Here is a 24,055-nt window from a genome sequence, read left to right as displayed (position 1 = left end):
CGAGTCACATTGACTAATTAACAAGGGCAAATGATTCACACAACGAGTCACAATGACTAATGAATAAGGACAAATGATTAACACAACGAGTCACAATGACTAATTAACTAGGACAAAAGATTCACACAACGAGTCACAATGACTAACGAACAAGGACAAATGGTTCACACAATGAGTTACAAGCACTAATGAACAAGGACAAATGATTCACACAACGAGTCACAATGACTAATGAACAAGGACAAATGATTCACAAAACGAGTCACAATGACTAAATAACTAGGACAAAGGATTCACACAGCGAGTCACAATAACTGCACTGAAACGGCGAGGTGGTCCGTAATCAGCCCAAACCCTACTAAAAACGATACAACCATACTACAAAAATTAACTCGAAAATGGGCTGTTTTGGAGTAGTATTGTCTCGATTTTGAGGGGCTGTTTTGGGAGGTTTTATTTGAAACATAAAATGAAAGATATGACTTAAACAAGATCACAAAGCATGTTTAAGCCTAGGATAATACTCTTCCAAAGCACTAAGCAAATGGAAAGAGTCATCTCCAAGCACTAAGCAAAGGAGGTTGTTCTAGCACTAAGCAAAGAACTAAACAAAGGGTTTTCAAAACCTCTCATTTTCATTTCTCTTAAACTTCAAATCTGATTTTTTTTTTACAAGGGAGTTGAGCTCCTTATATAGATGCTCAAGTTACATCCAAACCATCCATCTAAAAGTAAATCTAAAGGCTACAAATAAAAGAGGAATAAAACAAAATACAAAGTTCAAATGTTGTAAAACAAGACAAAATAGAGCAATGGGCAGCAGCTTAGGCGTGTTCTTGAGCTGCTAAGAATTGTTGTTGTACTTCAATTTTGCCTTGGCATTTTGTTAGCACAAAAGGACACCTAATAAACAAATAATAAGAGTCCAAAGTGGGGCAGCCTTGGCAGCAATTGTAGGCCTAAACAAGCAGCTTGGGACGTGTAGTTTGTGAGCTTCTAATATTGTTGTTGCATTTCAATTGTTTTGGCTCTTTGCTTGTACAAAAGGGGGACCATTTGTAGGCATTTTCTCTTAAGAATCTTGCAATTATACTCACCGAAATGCCTTGCAATTTCCTGTCCAGATTCGAACAAAAACGGACAGCCCTTGGACCATTTTGGTTCAAACTCCCTTTGTTGAGAAAAGTTTGTCCTCAAACTTTCGCGGTTAAGAAAATGGTATAACAAAAGACGATTTCAAAAACAAATACAATTTCAGAAAAAAATGAAGTATAGATGTTAAAGAGGGAGACAACAAGAGCCCATTCTAGTCAAGCACTTAGCAAAGACCGAACCCTCTTGTTAGCCAACTCGATTCAAGCATCACACAAGTGCTTGAACCAAAGCCAACACCCACAAATCAAGCCACGCACAGATTTGCGGTGTCACACCCTAGAACACCAAGGACCACCATTTCCCAAGATCGTCTTGGTTTAAGAAAACGCAAGAACCTGGCTCTGATACCACTTTGCACTGAAACGGCGAGGTGGTCCGTAATCAGCCCAAACCCTACTAAAAACGATACAACCATACTACAAAAATTAACTCGAAAATGGGCTGTTTTGGAGTAGTATTGTCTCGATTTTGAGGGGCTGTTTTGGGAGGTTTTATTTGAAACATAAAATGAAAGATATGACTTAAACAAGATCACAAAGCATGTTTAAGCCTAGGATAATACTCTTCCAAAGCACTAAGCAAATGGAAAGAGTCATCTCCAAGCACTAAGCAAAGGAGGTTGTTCTAGCACTAAGCAAAGAACTAAACAAAGGGTTTTCAAAACCTCTCATTTTCATTTCTCTTAAACTTCAAATCTGATTTTTTTTTTACAAGGGAGTTGAGCTCCTTATATAGATGCTCAAGTTACATCCAAACCATCCATCTAAAAGTAAATCTAAAGGCTACAAATAAAAGAGGAATAAAACAAAATACAAAGTTCAAATGTTGTAAAACAAGACAAAATAGAGCAATGGGCAGCAGCTTAGGCGTGTTCTTGAGCTGCTAAGAATTGTTGTTGTACTTCAATTTTGCCTTGGCATTTTGTTAGCACAAAAGGACACCTAATAAACAAATAATAAGAGTCCAAAGTGGGGCAGCCTTGGCAGCAATTGTAGGCCTAAACAAGCAGCTTGGGACGTGTAGTTTGTGAGCTTCTAATATTGTTGTTGCATTTCAATTGTTTTGGCTCTTTGCTTGTACAAAAGGGGGACCATTTGTAGGCATTTTCTCTTAAGAATCTTGCAATTATACTCACCGAAATGCCTTGCAATTTCCTGTCCAGATTCGAACAAAAACGGACAGCCCTTGGACCATTTTGGTTCAATAACTAACGAACAAGGATAAATGTTTCACACAACAAGTCACAAACTCTAATGAACAAGGACAAATGATTCATAGAACGAGTCACAAAGACTAATTAACTAGGACAAATGATTCACACAACGAATCACAAGGACTAATGAATATGGACAAATGATTTACACAACGAGTCACAATGACTAATTAACTAGGACAAAATATTCACACAACGAGTCACAATGACTAACGAACAAGGACAAATGGTTCACACAATGAGTCACAAGCACTAATGAACAACGAAAAATGATTCACACAACGAGTCACAATGACTAAATAACTAGGACAAATGATTCACACAACGAGTCACAATGCCTAATTAACTAGGACAAATGATTCACACAACGAGTCACAATGACTAATGAAGAAGGACAAATGATTCACACAACGAGTCACAAGGACTAATGAACATGGACAAATGATTTACACAACGAGTCACAATGACTAATTAACTAGGAAAAATGATTAACACAATGAGTCACGATGACTAAGGAACAAGGACAAATGATTCACATAACGAGTCACAATGACTGATTAACTAGGATTAATGATTCACACAACGAATCACAATGACTAACGAACAAGGACAAATGTTTCACACAACAAGTCACAAGCACTAATGAACAAGGACAAATGATTCATAGAACGATTCACAATGACTAACGAACAAGGACATATGTTTCACACAACGAGTCACAAGCACTAATGAACAAGGACAAATGATTTACACAATGAGTCACAATGAGTAATTATCAAGGACAAATGATTCACACAACGATTACAATGACTAATGAACAAGGACAAATGATTCACACAACGAGTCAAAATGCCTAATTAACTAGGACAAATGATTCACACAACGAGTCACAATGACTAATGAACAAGGACAAATGGTTCACACAACGAGTCACAATGCCTAATGAACAAGGACAAATGATTCACACAACGAGTCACATTGACTAATTAACAAGGGCAAATGATTCACACAACGAGTCACAATGACTAATGAATAAGGACAAATGATTAACACAACGAGTCACAATGACTAATTAACTAGGACAAAAGATTCACACAACGAGTCACAATGACTAACGAACAAGGACAAATGGTTCACACAATGAGTTACAAGCACTAATGAACAAGGACAAATGATTCACACAACGAGTCACAATGACTAATTGACAAGGACAAATGATTCACAAAACGAGTCACAATGACTAAATAACTAGGACAAAGGATTCACACAGCGAGTCACAATAACTAACGAACAAGGATAAATGTTTCACACAACAAGTCACAAACTCTAATGAACAAGGACAAATGATTCATAGAACGAGTCACAAAGACTAATTAACTAGGACAAATGATTTACACAACGAATCACAAGGACTAATGAATATGGACAAATGATTTACACAACGAGTCACAATGACTAATTAACTAGGACAAAATATTCACACAACGAGTCACAATGACTAACGAACAAGGACAAATGGTTCACACAATGAGTCACAAGCACTAATGAACAACGAAAAATGATTCACACAACGAGTCACAATGACTAATTAACTAGGACAAATGATTCACACAACGAGTTACAATGCCTAATTAACTAGAACAAATGATTCACACAACGAGTCACAATGACTAATGAAGCAGGACAAATGATTCACACAACGAGTCACAAGGACTAATGAACATGGACAAATGATTTACACAACGAGTCACAATGACTAATTAACTAGGAAAAATGATTCACACAATGAGTTACAATGACTAAGGAACAAGGACAAATGATTCACATAACGAGTCACAATGACTGATTAACTAGGATAAATGATTCACACAACGAATCACAATGACTAACGAACAAGGACAAATGTTTCACACAACAAGTCACAAGGACTAATGAACAAGGACAAATGATTCATAGAACGATTCACAATGACTAACGAACAAGGACATATGTTTCACACAATGAGTCACAAGCACTAATGAACAAGGACAAATGATTTACACAACGAGTTACAATGAGTAATTATCAAGGACAAATGATTCACACAACGATTACAATGACTAATGAACAAGGACAAATGATTCACACAACGAGTCAAAATGCCTAATTAACTAGGACAAATGATTCACACAACGAGTCACAATGACTAATGAACAAGGACAAATGGTTCACACAACGAGTCACAATGCCTAATGAACAAGGACAAATGATTCACACAACGAGTCACATTGACTAATTAACAAGGGCAAATGATTCACACAACGAGTCACAATGACTAATGAATAAGGACAAATGATTAACACAACGAGTCACAATGACTAATTAACTAGGACAAAAGATTCACACAACGAGTCACAATGACTAACGAACAAGGACAAATGGTTCACACAATGAGTTACAAGCACTAATGAACAAGGACAAATGATTCACACAACGAGTCACAATGACTAATTGACAAGGACAAATGATTCACAAAACGAGTCACAATGACTAAATAACTAGGACAAAGGATTCACACAGCGAGTCACAGTGACTAACGAACAAGAACAAATGTTTCACACAACGAGTCACAAACACTAATGAACAAGGACAAATGAGTCATACAACTAGTCACAATGACTAATTAACAAGGACAAATGATTCACACAACGAGTCACAATGACTAATGAACAAGGACAAATGATTCACACAACGAGTCACAATGACTAAATAACTAGGACAAAAGATTCACGCAACGAGTCACAATGACTAACGAACAAGGACAAATGGTTCACACAACGAGTCACAAGCACTACTGAACAAGGACAAATGATTCACACAACGAGTCACAATGACTAATTAACTAGGACAAATGATTCACTCAACGACTTACAATGACTAATGAACAAGGACAAATGATTCACGCAACGAGTCACAATGACTAATTAACTAGGACAAATGATTCACACAACGAGTCACAAGGACTAATGAACATGGACAAATAATATACACAACGAGTCACAATGACTAATTAACTGGGACAAATGATTCACACAATGAGTCACAATGACTAATGAACAAGGACAAATGATTCACAAAACGAGTCACAATGACAAATTAACTAGGACAAAGGATTAACACAACGAGTCACAATAACTAACGAACTAGGATAAATGTTTCACACAACAAGTCACAAACTCTAATGAACAAGGACAAATGATTCATAGAACGAGTCACAATGACAAATTAACTAGGACAAATGATTCACACAATGAGTCACAATGACTAAGGAACAAGGACAAATGATTCACATAACGAGTCACAATGACTGATTAACTAGGATTAATGATTCACACAACGAATCACAATGACTAACGAACAAGGACAAATGTTTCACACAACAAGTCACAAGCACTTATGAACAAGGACAAATGAGTCATAGAACGAGTCACAATGACTAATTAACTAGGACAAATGATTCACACAACGAATCACAAGGACTAATGAACAAGGACAAATGATTCACACAACGAGTCACAATGACTAAATAACTAGGACAAAAGATTCACACAACGAATCACAATGACTAACGAACAAGGACAAATGTTTCACACAACAAGTCACAAGCACTAATGAACAAGGACAAATGATTCATAGAACGATTCACAATGACTAACGAACAAGGACATATGTTTCACACAACGAGTCACAAGCACTAATGAACAAGGACAAATGATTTACACAATGAGTCACAATGAGTAATTATCAAGGACAAATGATTCACACAACGATTACAATGACTAATGAACAAGGACAAATGATTCACACAACGAGTCAAAATGCCTAATTAACTAGGACAAATGATTCACACAACGAGTCACAATGACTAATGAACAAGGACAAATGGTTCACACAACGAGTCACAATGCCTAATGAACAAGGACAAATGATTCACACAACGAGTCACATTGACTAATTAACAAGGGCAAATGATTCACACAACGAGTCACAATGACTAATGAATAAGGACAAATGATTAACACAACGAGTCACAATGACTAATTAACTAGGACAAAAGATTCACACAACGAGTCACAATGACTAACGAACAAGGACAAATGGTTCACACAATGAGTTACAAGCACTAATGAACAAGGACAAATGATTCACACAACGAGTCACAATGACTAATTGACAAGGAAAAATGATTCACAAAACGAGTCACAATGACTAAATAACTAGGACAAAGGATTCACACAAATGAGTCACAATAACTAACGAACAAGGATAAATGTTTCACACAACAAGTCACAAACTCTAATGAACAAGGACAAATGATTCATAGAACGAGTCACAAAGACTAATTAACTAGGACAAATGATTTACACAACGAATCACAAGGACTAATGAATATGGACAAATGATTTACACAACGAGTCACAATGACTAATTAACTAGGACAAAATATTCACACAACGAGTCACAATGACTAACGAACAAGGACAAATGGTTCACACAATGAGTCACAAGCACTAATGAACAACGAAAAATGATTCACACAACGAGTCACAATGACTAATTAACTAGGACAAATGATTCACACAACGAGTTACAATGCCTAATTAACTAGAACAAATGATTCACACAACGAGTCACAATGACTAATGAAGCAGGACAAATGATTCACACAACGAGTCACAAGGACTAATGAACATGGACAAATGATTTACACAACGAGTCACAATGACTAATTAACTAGGAAAAATGATTCACACAATGAGTTACAATGACTAAGGAACAAGGACAAATGATTCACATAACGAGTCACAATGACTGATTAACTAGGATAAATGATTCACACAACGAATCACAATGACTAACGAACAAGGACAAATGTTTCACACAACAAGTCACAAGGACTAATGAACAAGGACAAATGATTCATAGAACGATTCACAATGACTAACGAACAAGGACATATGTTTCACACAATGAGTCACAAGCACTAATGAACAAGGACAAATGATTTACACAACGAGTTACAATGAGTAATTATCAAGGACAAATGATTCACACAACGATTACAATGACTAATGAACAAGGACAAATGATTCACACAACGAGTCAAAATGCCTAATTAACTAGGACAAATGATTCACACAACGAGTCACAATGACTAATGAACAAGGACAAATGGTTCACACAACGAGTCACAATGCCTAATGAACAAGGACAAATGATTCACACAACGAGTCACATTGACTAATTAACAAGGGCAAATGATTCACACAACGAGTCACAATGACTAATGAATAAGGACAAATGATTAACACAACGAGTCACAATGACTAATTAACTAGGACAAAAGATTCACACAACGAGTCACAATGACTAACGAACAAGGACAAATGGTTCACACAATGAGTTACAAGCACTAATGAACAAGGACAAATGATTCACACAACGAGTCACAATGACTAATTGACAAGGACAAATGATTCACAAAACGAGTCACAATGACTAAATAACTAGGACAAAGGATTCACACAAAAGTCACAAAGTGACTAACGAACAAGAACAAATGTTTCACACAACGAGTCACAAACACTAATGAACAAGGACAAATGAGTCATACAACTAGTCACAATGACTAATTAACAAGGACAAATGATTCACACAACGAGTCACAATGACTAATGAACAAGGACAAATGATTCACACAACGAGTCACAATGACTAAATAACTAGGACAAAAGATTCACGCAACGAGTCACAATGACTAACGAACAAGGACAAATGGTTCACACAACGAGTCACAAGCACTACTGAACAAGGACAAATGATTCACACAACGAGTCACAATGACTAATTAACTAGGACAAATGATTCACTCAACGACTTACAATGACTAATGAACAAGGACAAATGATTCACGCAACGAGTCACAATGACTAATTAACTAGGACAAATGATTCACACAACGAGTCACAAGGACTAATGAACATGGACAAATAATATACACAACGAGTCACAATGACTAATTAACTGGGACAAATGATTCACACAATGAGTCACAATGACTAATGAACAAGGACAAATGATTCACAAAACGAGTCACAATGACAAATTAACTAGGACAAAGGATTAACACAACGAGTCACAATAACTAACGAACTAGGATAAATGTTTCACACAACAAGTCACAAACTCTAATGAACAAGGACAAATGATTCATAGAACGAGTCACAATGACAAATTAACTAGGACAAATGATTCACACAATAAGTCACAATGACTAAGGAACAAGGACAAATGATTCACATAACGAGTCACAATGACTGATTAACTAGGATTAATGATTCACACAACGAATCACAATGACTAACGAACAAGGACAAATGTTTCACACAACAAGTCACAAGCACTTATGAACAAGGACAAATGAGTCATAGAACGAGTCACAATGACTAATTAACTAGGACAAATGATTCACACAACGAATCACAAGGACTAATGAACAAGGACAAATGATTCACACAACGAGTCACAATGACTAAATAACTAGGACAAAAGATTCACACAACGAATCACAATGACTAACGAACAAGGACAAATGTTTCACACAACAAGTCACAAGCACTAATGAACAAGGACAAATGATTCATAGAACGATTCACAATGACTAACGAACAAGGACATATGTTTCACACAACGAGTCACAAGCACTAATGAACAAGGACAAATGATTTACACAATGAGTCACAATGAGTAATTATCAAGGACAAATGATTCACACAACGATTACAATGACTAATGAACAAGGACAAATGATTCACACAACGAGTCAAAATGCCTAATTAACTAGGACAAATGATTCACACAACGAGTCACAATGACTAATGAACAAGGACAAATGGTTCACACAACGAGTCACAATGCCTAATGAACAAGGACAAATGATTCACACAACGAGTCACATTGACTAATTAACAAGGGCAAATGATTCACACAACGAGTCACAATGACTAATGAATAAGGACAAATGATTAACACAACGAGTCACAATGACTAATTAACTAGGACAAAAGATTCACACAACGAGTCACAATGACTAACGAACAAGGACAAATGGTTCACACAATGAGTTACAAGCACTAATGAACAAGGACAAATGATTCACACAACGAGTCACAATGACTAATTGACAAGGACAAATGATTCACAAAACGAGTCACAATGACTAAATAACTAGGACAAAGGATTCACACAAACAGTCACAATAACTAACGAACAAGGATAAATGTTTCACACAACAAGTCACAAACTCTAATGAACAAGGACAAATGATTCATAGAACGAGTCACAAAGACTAATTAACTAGGACAAATGATTTACACAACGAATCACAAGGACTAATGAATATGGACAAATGATTTACACAACGAGTCACAATGACTAATTAACTAGGACAAAATATTCACACAACGAGTCACAATGACTAACGAACAAGGACAAATGGTTCACACAATGAGTCACAAGCACTAATGAACAACGAAAAATGATTCACACAACGAGTCACAATGACTAATTAACTAGGACAAATGATTCACACAACGAGTTACAATGCCTAATTAACTAGAACAAATGATTCACACAACGAGTCACAATGACTAATGAAGCAGGACAAATGATTCACACAACGAGTCACAAGGACTAATGAACATGGACAAATGATTTACACAACGAGTCACAATGACTAATTAACTAGGAAAAATGATTCACACAATGAGTTACAATGACTAAGGAACAAGGACAAATGATTCACATAACGAGTCACAATGACTGATTAACTAGGATAAATGATTCACACAACGAATCACAATGACTAACGAACAAGGACAAATGTTTCACACAACAAGTCACAAGGACTAATGAACAAGGACAAATGATTCATAGAACGATTCACAATGACTAACGAACAAGGACATATGTTTCACACAATGAGTCACAAGCACTAATGAACAAGGACAAATGATTTACACAACGAGTTACAATGAGTAATTATCAAGGACAAATGATTCACACAACGATTACAATGACTAATGAACAAGGACAAATGATTCACACAACGAGTCAAAATGCCTAATTAACTAGGACAAATGATTCACACAACGAGTCACAATGACTAATGAACAAGGACAAATGGTTCACACAACGAGTCACAATGCCTAATGAACAAGGACAAATGATTCACACAACGAGTCACATTGACTAATTAACAAGGGCAAATGATTCACACAACAAGTCACAATGACTAATGAATAAGGACAAATGATTAACACAACGAGTCACAATGACTAATTAACTAGGACAAAAGATTCACACAACGAGTCACAATGACTAACGAACAAGGACAAATGGTTCACACAATGAGTTACAAGCACTAATGAACAAGGACAAATGATTCACACAACGAGTCACAATGACTAATTGACAAGGACAAATGATTCACAAAACGAGTCACAATGACTAAATAACTAGGACAAAGGATTCACAAGTAGTCACAAAGTGACTAACGAACAAGAACAAATGTTTCACACAACGAGTCACAAACACTAATGAACAAGGACAAATGAGTCATACAACTAGTCACAATGACTAATTAACAAGGACAAATGATTCACACAACGAGTCACAATGACTAATGAACAAGGACAAATGATTCACACAACGAGTCACAATGACTAAATAACTAGGACAAAAGATTCACGCAACGAGTCACAATGACTAACGAACAAGGACAAATGGTTCACACAACGAGTCACAAGCACTACTGAACAAGGACAAATGATTCACACAACGAGTCACAATGACTAATTAACTAGGACAAATGATTCACTCAACGACTTACAATGACTAATGAACAAGGACAAATGATTCACGCAACGAGTCACAATGACTAATTAACTAGGACAAATGATTCACACAACGAGTCACAAGGACTAATGAACATGGACAAATAATATACACAACGAGTCACAATGACTAATTAACTGGGACAAATGATTCACACAATGAGTCACAATGACTAATGAACAAGGACAAATGATTCACAAAACGAGTCACAATGACAAATTAACTAGGACAAAGGATTAACACAACGAGTCACAATAACTAACGAACTAGGATAAATGTTTCACACAACAAGTCACAAACTCTAATGAACAAGGACAAATGATTCATAGAACGAGTCACAATGACAAATTAACTAGGACAAATGATTCACACAATGAGTCACAATGACTAAGGAACAAGGACAAATGATTCACATAACGAGTCACAATGACTGATTAACTAGGATTAATGATTCACACAACGAATCACAATGACTAACGAACAAGGACAAATGTTTCACACAACAAGTCACAAGCACTTATGAACAAGGACAAATGAGTCATAGAACGAGTCACAATGACTAATTAACTAGGACAAATGATTCACACAACGAATCACAAGGACTAATGAACAAGGACAAATGATTCACACAACGAGTCACAATGACTAAATAACTAGGACAAAAGATTCACACAACGAGTCACAATGACTAACGAACAAGGACAAATGGTTCACACAACGAGTCACAAGCACTACTGAACAAGGACAAATAATTCACACAACGAGTCACAATGACTAATTAACTAGGACAAATGATTTACTCAACGATTTACAATGACTAATGAACAAGGACAAATGATTCACGCAACGAGTCACAATGACTAATTAACTAGGACAAATGATTCACACAACGAGTCACAAGGACTAATGAACATGGACAAATGATATACACAACGAGTCACAATGACTAATTAACTGGGACAAATGATTCACACAATGAGTCACAATGACTAATGAACAAGGACAAATGATTCACAAAACGAGTCACAATGACTAAATAACTAGGACAAAGGATTCACACAAATGAGTCACAATAACTAACGAACAAGGATAAATGTTTCACACAACAAGTCACAAACTCTAATGAACAAGGACAAATGATTCATAGAACGAGTCACAAAGACTAATTAACTAGGACAAATGATTCACACAACGAATCACAAGGACTAATGAATATGGACAAATGATTTACACAACGAGTCACAATGACTAATTAACTAGGACAAAATATTCACACAACGAGTCACAATGACTAACGAACAAGGACAAATGGTTCACACAATGAGTCACAAGCACTAATGAACAACGAAAAATGATTCACACAACGAGTCACAATGACTAATTAACTAGGACAAATGATTCACACAACGAGTCACAATGCCTAATTAACTAGGACAAATGATTCACACAACGAGTCACAATGACTAATGAAGAAGGACAAATGATTCACACAACGAGTCACAAGGACTAATGAACATGGACAAATGATTTACACAACGAGTCACAATGACTAATTAACTAGGAAAAATGATTCACACAATGAGTCACAATGGCTAAGGAACAAGGACAAATGATTCACATAACGAGTCACAATGACTGATTAACTAGGATAAATGATTCACACAACGAATCACAATGACTAACGAACAAGGACAAATGTTTCACACAACAAGTCACAAGGACTAATGAACAAGGACAAATGATTCATAGAACGATTCACAATGACTAACGAACAAGGACATATGTTTCACACAACGAGTCACAAGCACTAATGAACAAGGACAAATGATTTACACAACGAGTCACAATGAGTAATTATCAAGGACAAATGATTCACACAACGATTACAATGACTAATGAACAAGGACAAATGATTCACACAACGAGTCAAAATGCCTAATTAACTAGGACAAATGATTCACACAACGAGTCACAATGACTAATGAACAAGGACAAATGGTTCACACAACGAGTCACAATGTCTAATGAACAAGGACAATTGATTTACACAACGAGTCACATTGACTAATTAACAAGGGCAAATGATTCACACAACGAGTCACAATGACTAATGAATAAGGAAAAATGATTAACACAACGAGTCACAATGACTAATTAACTAGGACAAAAGATTCACACAACGAGTCACAATGACTAACGAACAAGGACAAATGGTTCACACAATGAGTTACAAGCACTAATGAACAAGGACAAATGATTCACACAACGAGTCACAATGACTAATGAACAAGGACAAATGATTCACAAAACGAGTCACAATGACTAAATAACTAGGACAAAGGATTCACACAGCGAGTCACAATAACTAACGAACAAGGATAAATGTTTCACACAACAAGTCACAAACTCTAATGAACAAGGACAAATGATTCATAGAACGAGTCACAAAGACTAATTAACTAGGACAAATGATTCACACAACGAATCACAAGGACTAATGAATATGGACAAATGATTTACACAACGAGTCACAATGACTAATTAACTAGGACAAAATATTCACACAACGAGTCACAATGACTAACGAACAAGGACAAATGGTTCACACAATGAGTCACAAGCACTAATGAACAACGAAAAATGATTCACACAACGAGTCACAATGACTAAATAACTAGGACAAATGATTCACACAACGAGTCACAATGCCTAATTAACTAGGACAAATGATTCACACAACGAGTCACAATGACTAATGAAGAAGGACAAATGATTCACACAACGAGTCACAAGGACTAATGAACATGGACAAATGATTTACACAACGAGTCACAATGACTAATTAACTAGGAAAAATGATTAACACAATGAGTCACGATGACTAAGGAACAAGGACAAATGATTCACATAACGAGTCACAATGACTGATTAACTAGGATTAATGATTCACACAACGAATCACAATGACTAACGAACAAGGACAAATGTTTCACACAACAAGTCACAAGCACTAATGAACAAGGACAAATGATTCATAGAACGATTCACAATGACTAACGAACAAGGACATATGTTTCACACAACGAGTCACAAGCACTAATGAACAAGGACAAATGATTTACACAATGAGTCACAATGAGTAATTATCAAGGACAAATGATTCACACAACGATTACAATGACTAATGAACAAGGACAAATGATTCACACAACGAGTCAAAATGCCTAATTAACTAGGACAAATGATTCACAGAACGACTCACAATGACTAATGAACAAGGACAAATGGTTCACACAACGAGTCACAATGCCTAATGAACAAGGACAAATGATTCACACAACGAGTCACATTGACTAATTAACAAGGGCAAATGATTCACACAACGAGTCACAATGACTAATGAATAAGGACAAATGATTAACACAACGAGTCACAATGACTAATTAACTAGGACAAAAGATTCACACAACGAGTCACAATGACTAACGAACAAGGACAAATGGTTCACACAATGAGTTACAAGCACTAATGAACAAGGACAAATGATTCACACAACGAGTCACAATGACTAATGAACAAGGACAAATGATTCACAAAACGAGTCACAATGACTAAATAACTAGGACAAAGGATTCACACAAATGAGTCACAATAACTAACGAACAAGGATAAATGTTTCACACAACAAGTCACAAACTCTAATGAACAAGGACAAATGATTCATAGAACGAGTCACAAAGACTAATTAACTAGGACAAATGATTCACACAACGAATCACAAGGACTAATGAATATGGACAAATGATTTACACAACGAGTCACAATGACTAATTAACTAGGACAAAATATTCACACAACGAGTCACAATGACTAACGAACAAGGACAAATGGTTCACACAATGAGTCACAAGCACTAATGAACAACGAAAATTGATTCACACAACGAGTCACAATGACTAATTAACTAGGACAAATGATTCACACAACGAGTCACAATGCCTAATTAACTAGGACAAATGATTCACACAACGAGTCACAATGACTAATGAAGAAGGACAAATGATTCACACAACGAGTCACAAGGACTAATGAACATGGACAAATGATTTACACAACGAGTCACAATGACTAATTAACTAGGAAAAATGATTCACACAATGAGTCACAATGACTAAGGAACAAGGACAAATGATTCACATAACGAGTCACAATGACTGATTAACTAGGATTAATGATTCACACAACGAATCACAATGACTAACGAACAAGGACAAATGTTTCACACAACAAGTCACAAGCACTAATGAACAAGGACAAATGATTCATAGAACGATTCACAATGACTAACGAACAAGGACATATGTTTCACACAACGAGTCACAAGCACTAATGAACAAGGACAAATGATTTACACAACGAGTCACAATGAGTAATTATCAAGGACAAATGATTCACACAACGATTACAATGACTAATGAACAAGGACAAATGATTCACACAACGAGTCAAAATGCCTAATTAACTAGGACAAATGATTCACACAACGAGTCACAATGACTAATGAACAAGGACAAATGGTTCACACAACGAGTCACAATGCCTAATGAACAAAGACAAATGATTCACACAACGAGTCACATTGACTAATTAACAAGGGCAAATGATTCACACAACGAGTCACAATGACTAATGAATAAGGACAAATGATTAACACAACGAGTCACAATGACTAATTAACTAGGACAAAAGATTCACACAACGAGTCACAATGACTAACGAACAAGGACAAATGGTTCACACAATGAGTTACAAGCACTAATGAACAAGGACAAATGATTCACACAACGAGTCACAATGACTAATGAACAAGGACAAATGATTCGGATAACGAGTCACAATGACTAAATAACTAGGACAAAAGATTCACACAACGAGTCACAATGACTAACGAACAAGAACAAATGTTTCACACAACGAGTCACAAACACTAATGAATAAGGACAAATGAGTCATACAACGAGTCACAATGACTAATTAACAAGGACAAATGATTCACACAACGAGTCACAATGACTAATGAACAAGGACAAATGATTCACACAACGAGTCACAATGACTAAATAACTAAGACAAAAGATTCACACAACGAGTCACAATGACTAACGAACAAGGAAAAATGGTCCACACAACGAGTCACAAGCACTACTGAACAAGGACAAATGATTCACACAACGAGTCACAATGACTAATTAACTAGGACAAATGATTCACACAACGAGTCACAAGGACTAATGAATATGGACAAATGATTTACAAAACGAGTCAAAATGACTAATTAACTAGGACAAATGATTCACACATCGACTCACAATGACTAATGGACAAGGACAAATGATTCACGAAACAAGTCACAATGACTAATTAACTAGGACAAAGGATTCACACAACGAGTCACAATGACTAACAAACAAGGACAAATGTTTCACACAACGAGTCACAAACACTAATGAACAAGGACAAATGAGTCATACAACTAGTCACAATGACTAATTAACAAGGACAAATGATTCACACAACGAGTCACAATGACTAATGAACAAGGACAAATGATTCACACAACGAGTCACAATGACTAAATAACTAGGACAAAAGATTCACGCAACGAGTCACAATGACTAACGAACAAGGACAAATGGTTCACACAACGAGTCACAAGCACTACTGAACAAGGACAAATGATTCACACAACGAGTCACAATGACTAATTAACTAGGACAAATGATTCACTCAACGACTTACAATGACTAATGAACAAGGACAAATGATTCACGCAACGAGTCACAATGACTAATTAACTAGGACAAATGATTCACACAACGAGTCACAAGGACTAATGAACATGGACAAATCATATACACAACGAGTCACAATGACTAATTAACTGGGACAAATGATTCACACAATGAGTCACAATGACTAATGAACAAGGACAAATGATTCACAAAACGAGTCACAATGACTAATTAACTAGGACAAAGGATTCACACAACGAGTCACAATAACTAACGAACTAGGATAAATGTTTCACACAACAAGTCACAAACTCTAATGAACAAGGACAAATGATTCATAGAACGAGTCACAATGACTAATTAACTAGGACAAATGATTCACACAATGAGTCACAATGACTAAGGAACAAGGACAAATGATTCACATAACGAGTCACAATGACTGATTAACTAGGATTAATGATTCACACAACGAATCACAATGACTAACGAACAAGGACAAATGTTTCACACAACAAGTCACAAGCACTTATGAACAAGGACAAATGAGTCATAGAACGAGTCACAATGACTAATTAACTAGGACAAATGATTCACACAACGAATCACAAGGACTAATGAACAAGGACAAATGATTCACACAACGAGTCACAATGACTAAATAACTAGGACAAAAGATTCACACAACGAGTCACAATGACTAACGAACAAGGACAAATGACTCACACAACGAGTCACAAGCACTACTGAACAAGGACAAATGATTCACACAACGAGTCACAATGACTAATTAACTAGGACAAATGATTCACTCAACGATTTACAATGACTAATGAACAAGGACAAATGATTCACGCAACGAGTCACATTGACTAATTAACTAGGACAAATGATTCACACAACGAGTCACAAGGACTAATGAACATGGACAAATGATATACACAATGAGTCACAATGACTAATTAATCGGGACAAATGATTCACACAATGAGTCACAATGACTAATGAACAAGGACAAATGATTCACAAAACGAGTCACAATGACTAATTAACTAGGACAAAGGATTCACACAACGAGTCACAATGACTAACGAACAAGGACAAATGGTTCACACAATGAGTTACAAGTACTAATGAACAAGGACAAATGATTCACACAACGAGTCACAATGACTAATGAACAAGGACAAATGATTCGGATAACGAGTCACAATGACTAAATAACTAGGACAAAAGATTCACACAACGAGTCACAATGACTAATGAACAAGGACAAATGGTTCACACAACGAGTCACAATGCCTAATGAACAAGGACAAATGATTCACACAACGAGTCACATTGACTAATTAACAAGGGCAAATGATTCACACAACGAGTCACAATGACTAATGAATAAGGACAAATGATTAACACAACGAGTCACAATGACTAATTAACTAGGACAAAAGATTCACACAACGAGTCACAATGACTAACGAACAAGGACAAATGGTTCACACAATGAGTTACAAGCACTAATGAACAAGGACAAATGATTCACACAACGAGTCACAATGACTAATGAACAAGGACAAATGATTCAGACAACGAGTCACAATGACTAAATAACTAGGACAAAAGATTCACACAACGAGTCACAATGACTAACGAACAAGAACAAATGTTTCACACAACGAGTCACAAACACTAATGAATAAGGAAAAATGAGTCATACAACGAGTCACAATGACTAATTAACAAGGACAAATGATTCACACAACGAGTCACAATGACTAATGAACAAGGACAAATGATTCACACAACGAGTCACAATGACTAAATAACTAAGACAAAAGATTCACACAACGAGTCACAATGACTAACGAACAAGGAAAAATGGTCCACACAACGAGTCACAAGCACTACTGAACAAGGACAAATGATTCACACAACGAGTCACAATGACTAATTAACTAGGACAAATGATTCACACAACGCGACACAAGGACTAATGAATATGGACAAATGATTTACACAACGAGTCAGAATGACTAATTAACTAGGACAAATGATTCACACATCGACTCACAATGACTAATGGACAAGGACAAATGATTCACGAAACAAGTCACAATGACTAATTAACTAGGACAAAGGATTCACACAACGAGTCACAATGACTAACAAACAAGGACAAATGTTTCACACAACGAGTCACAAACACTAATGAACAAGGACAAATGAGTCATACAACTAGTCACAATGACTAATTAACAAGGACAAATGATTCACACAACGAGTCACAATGACTAATGAACAAGGACAAATGATTCACACAACGAGTCACAATGACTAAATAACTAGGACAAAAGATTCACGCAACGAGTCACAATGACTAACGAACAAGGACAAATGGTTCACACAACGAGTCACAATGACTAAATAACTAGGACAAAAGATTCACACAACGAGTCACAATGACTAACGAACAAGGACAAATGACTCACACAACGAGTCACAAGCACTACTGAACAAGGACAAATGATTCACACAACGAGTCACAATGACTAATTAACTAGGACAAATGATTCACTCAACGATTTACAATGACTAATGAACAAGGACAAATGATTCACGCAACGAGTCACATTGACTAATTAACTAGGACAAATGATTCACACAACGAGTCACAAGGACTAATGAACATGGACAAATGATATACACAACGAGTCACAATGACTAATTAACTGGGACAAATGATTCACACAATGAGTCACAATGACTAATGAACAAGGACAAATGATTCACAAAACGAGTCACAATGACTAATTAACTAGGACAAAGGATTCACACAACGAGTCACAATGACTAACGAACAAGGACAAATGGTTCACACAATGAGTTACAAGCACTAATGAACAAGGACAAATGATTCACACAACGAGTCACAATGACTAATGAACAAGGACAAATGATTCAGACAACGAGTCACAATGACTAAATAACTAGGACAAAAGATTCACACAACGAGTCACAATGACTAATGAACAAGGACAAATGGTTCACACAACGAGTCACAATGCCTAATGAACAAGGACAAATGATTCACACAACGAGTCACATTAACTAATTAACAAGGGCAAATGATTCACACAACGAGTCACAATGACTAATGAATAAGGACAAATGATTAACACAACGAGTCACAATGACTAATTAACTAGGACAAAAGATTCACACAACGAGTCACAATGACTAACGAACAAGGACAAATGGTTCACACAATGAGTTACAAGCACTAATGAACAAGGACAAATGATTCACACAACGAGTCACAATGACTAATGAACAAGGACAAATGATTCAGACAACGAGTCACAATGACTAAATAACTAGGACAAAAGATTCACACAACGAGTCACAATGACTAACGAACAAGAACAAATGTTTTACACAACGAGTCACAAACACTAATGAATAAGGACAAATGAGTCATACAACGAGTCACAATGACTAATTAACAAGGACAAATGATTCACACAACGAGTCACAATGACTAATGAACAAGGACAAATGATTCACACAACGAGTCACAATGACTAAATAACTAAGACAAAAGATTCACACAACGAGTCACAATGACTAACGAACAAGGAAAAATGGTCCACACAACGAGTCACAAGCACTACTTAACAAGGACAAATGATTCACACAACGAGTCACAATGACTAATTAACTAGGACAAATGATTCACACAACGAGTCACAAGGACTAATGAATATGGACAAATGATTTACACAACGAGTCAAAATGACTAATTAACTAGGACAAATGATTCACACATCGACTCACAATGACTAATGGACAAGGACAAATGATTCACGAAACAAGTCACAATGACTAATTAACTAGGACAAAGGATTCACACAACGAGTCACAATGACTAACAAACAAGGACAAATGTTTCACACAACGAGTCACAAACACTAATGAACAAGGACAAATGAGTCATACAACTAGTCACAATGACTAATTAACAAGGACAAATGATTCACACAACGAGTCACAATGACTAATGAACAAGGACAAATGATTCACACAACGAGTCACAATGACTAAATAACTAGGACAAAAGATTCACGCAACGAGTCACAATGACTAACGAACAAGGACAAATGGTTCACACAACGAGTCACAATGACTAAATAACTAGGACAAAAGATTCACACAACGAGTCACAATGACTAACGAACAAGGACAAATGACTCACACAACGAGTCACAAGCACTACTGAACAAGGACAAATGATTCACACAACGAGTCACAATGACTAATTAACTAGGACAAATGATTCACTCAACGATTTACAATGACTAATGAACAAGGACAAATGATTCACGCAACGAGTCACATTGACTAATTAACTAGGACAAATGATTCACACAACGAGTCACAAGGACTAATGAACATGGACAAATGATATACACAACGAGTCACAATGACTAATTAACTGGGACAAATGATTCACACAATGAGTCACAATGACTAATGAACAAGGAGAAATGATTCACAAAACGAGTCACAATGACTAATTAACTAGGACAAAGGATTCACACAACGAGTCACAATGACTAACGAACAAGGACAAATGGTTCACACAATGAGTTACAAGCACTAATGAACAAGGACAAATGATTCACACAACGAGTCACAATGACTAATGAACAAGGACAAATGATTCAGACAACGAGTCACAATGACTAAATAACTAGGACAAAAGATTCACACAACGAGTCACAATGACTAATGAACAAGGACAAATGGTTCACACAACGAGTCACAATGCCTAATGAACAAGGACAAATGATTCACACAACGAGTCACATTGACTAATTAACAAGGGCAAATGATTCACACAACGAGTCACAATGACTAATGAATAAGGACAAATGATTAACACAACGAGTCACAATGACTAATTAACTAGGACAAAAGATTCACACAACGAGTCACAATGACTAACGAACAAGGACAAATGGTTCACACAATGAGTTACAAGCACTAATGAACAAGGACAAATGATTCACACAACGAGTCACAATGACTAATGAACAAGGACAAATGATTCGGATAACGAGTCACAATGACTAAATAACTAGGACAAAAGATTCACACAACGAGTCACAATGACTAACGAACAAGAACAAATGTTTCACACAACGAGTCACAAACACTAATGAATAAGGACAAATGAGTCATACAACGAGTCACAATGACTAATTAACAAGGACAAATGATTCACACAACGAGTCACAATGACTAATGAACAAGGACAAATGATTCACACAACGAGTCACAATGACTAAATAACTAAGACAAAATATTCACACAACGAGTCACAATGACTAACGAACAAGGAAAAATGGTCCACACAACGAGTCACAAGCACTACTGAACAAGGACAAATGATTCACACAACGAGTCACAATGACTAATTAACTAGGACAAATGATTCACACAACGAGTCACAAGGACTAATGAATATGGACAAATGATTTACACAACGAGTCAAAATGACTAATTAACTAGGACAAATGATTCACACATCGACTCACAATGACTAATGGACAAGGACAAATGATTCACGAAACAAGTCACAATGACTAATTAACTAGGACAAAGGATTCACACAACGAGTCACAATGACTAACAAACAAGGACAAATGTTTCACACAACGAGTCACAAACACTAATGAACAAGGACAAATGAGTCATACAACTAGTCACAATGACTAATTAACAAGGACAAATGATTCACACAACGAGTCACAATGACTAATGAACAAGGACAAATGATTCACACAACGAGTCACAATGACTAAATAGTATAGGACAAAAGATTCACGCAACGAGTCACAATGACTAACGAACAAGGACAAATGGTTCACACAACGAGTCACAAGCACTACTGAACAAGGACAAATGATTCACACAACGAGTCACAATGACTAATTAACTAGGACAAATGATTCACTCAACGACTTACAATGACTAATGAACAAGGACAAATGATTCACGCAACGAGTCACAATGACTAATTAACTAGGACAAATGATTCACACAACCAGTCACAAGGACTAATGAACATGGACAAATCATATACACAACGAGTCACAATGACTAATTAACTGGGACAAATGATTTACACAATGAGTCACAATGACTAATGAACAAGGACAAATGATTCACAAAACGAGTCACAATGACTAATTAACTAGGACAAAGGATTCACACAACGAGTCACAATAACTAACGAACTAGGATAAATGTTTCACACAACAAGTCACAAACTCTAATGAACAAGGACAAATGATTCATAGAACGAGTCACAATGACTAATTAACTAGGACAAATGATTCACACAATGAGTCACAATGACTAAGGAACAAGGACAAATGATTCACATAACGAGTCACAATGACTGATTAACTAGGATTAATGATTCACACAACGAATCACAATGACTAACGAACAAGGACAAATGTTTCACACAACAAGTCACAAGCACTTATGAACAAGGACAAATGAGTCATAGAACGAGTCACAATGACTAATTAACTAGGACAAATGATTCACACAACGAATCACAAGGACTAATGAACAAGGACAAATGATTCACACAACGAGTCACAATGACTAAATAACTAGGACAAAAGATTCACACAACGAGTCACAATGACTAACGAACAAGGACAAATGACTCACACAACGAGTCACAAGCACTACTGAACAAGGACAAATGATTCACACAACGAGTCACAATGACTAATTAACTAGGACAAATGATTCACTCAACGATTTACAATGACTAATGAACAAGGACAAATGATTCACGCAACGAGTCACATTGACTAATTAACTAGGACAAATGATTCACACAACGAGTCACAAGGACTAATGAACATGGACAAATGATATA

The sequence above is a fragment of the Silene latifolia genome, unplaced genomic scaffold, assembly GCF_048544455.1.
Source record: "Silene latifolia isolate original U9 population unplaced genomic scaffold, ASM4854445v1 scaffold_126, whole genome shotgun sequence".
Taxonomy (NCBI): domain Eukaryota; kingdom Viridiplantae; phylum Streptophyta; class Magnoliopsida; order Caryophyllales; family Caryophyllaceae; genus Silene; species Silene latifolia.
This window is presented reverse-complemented; position numbering follows the sequence as displayed.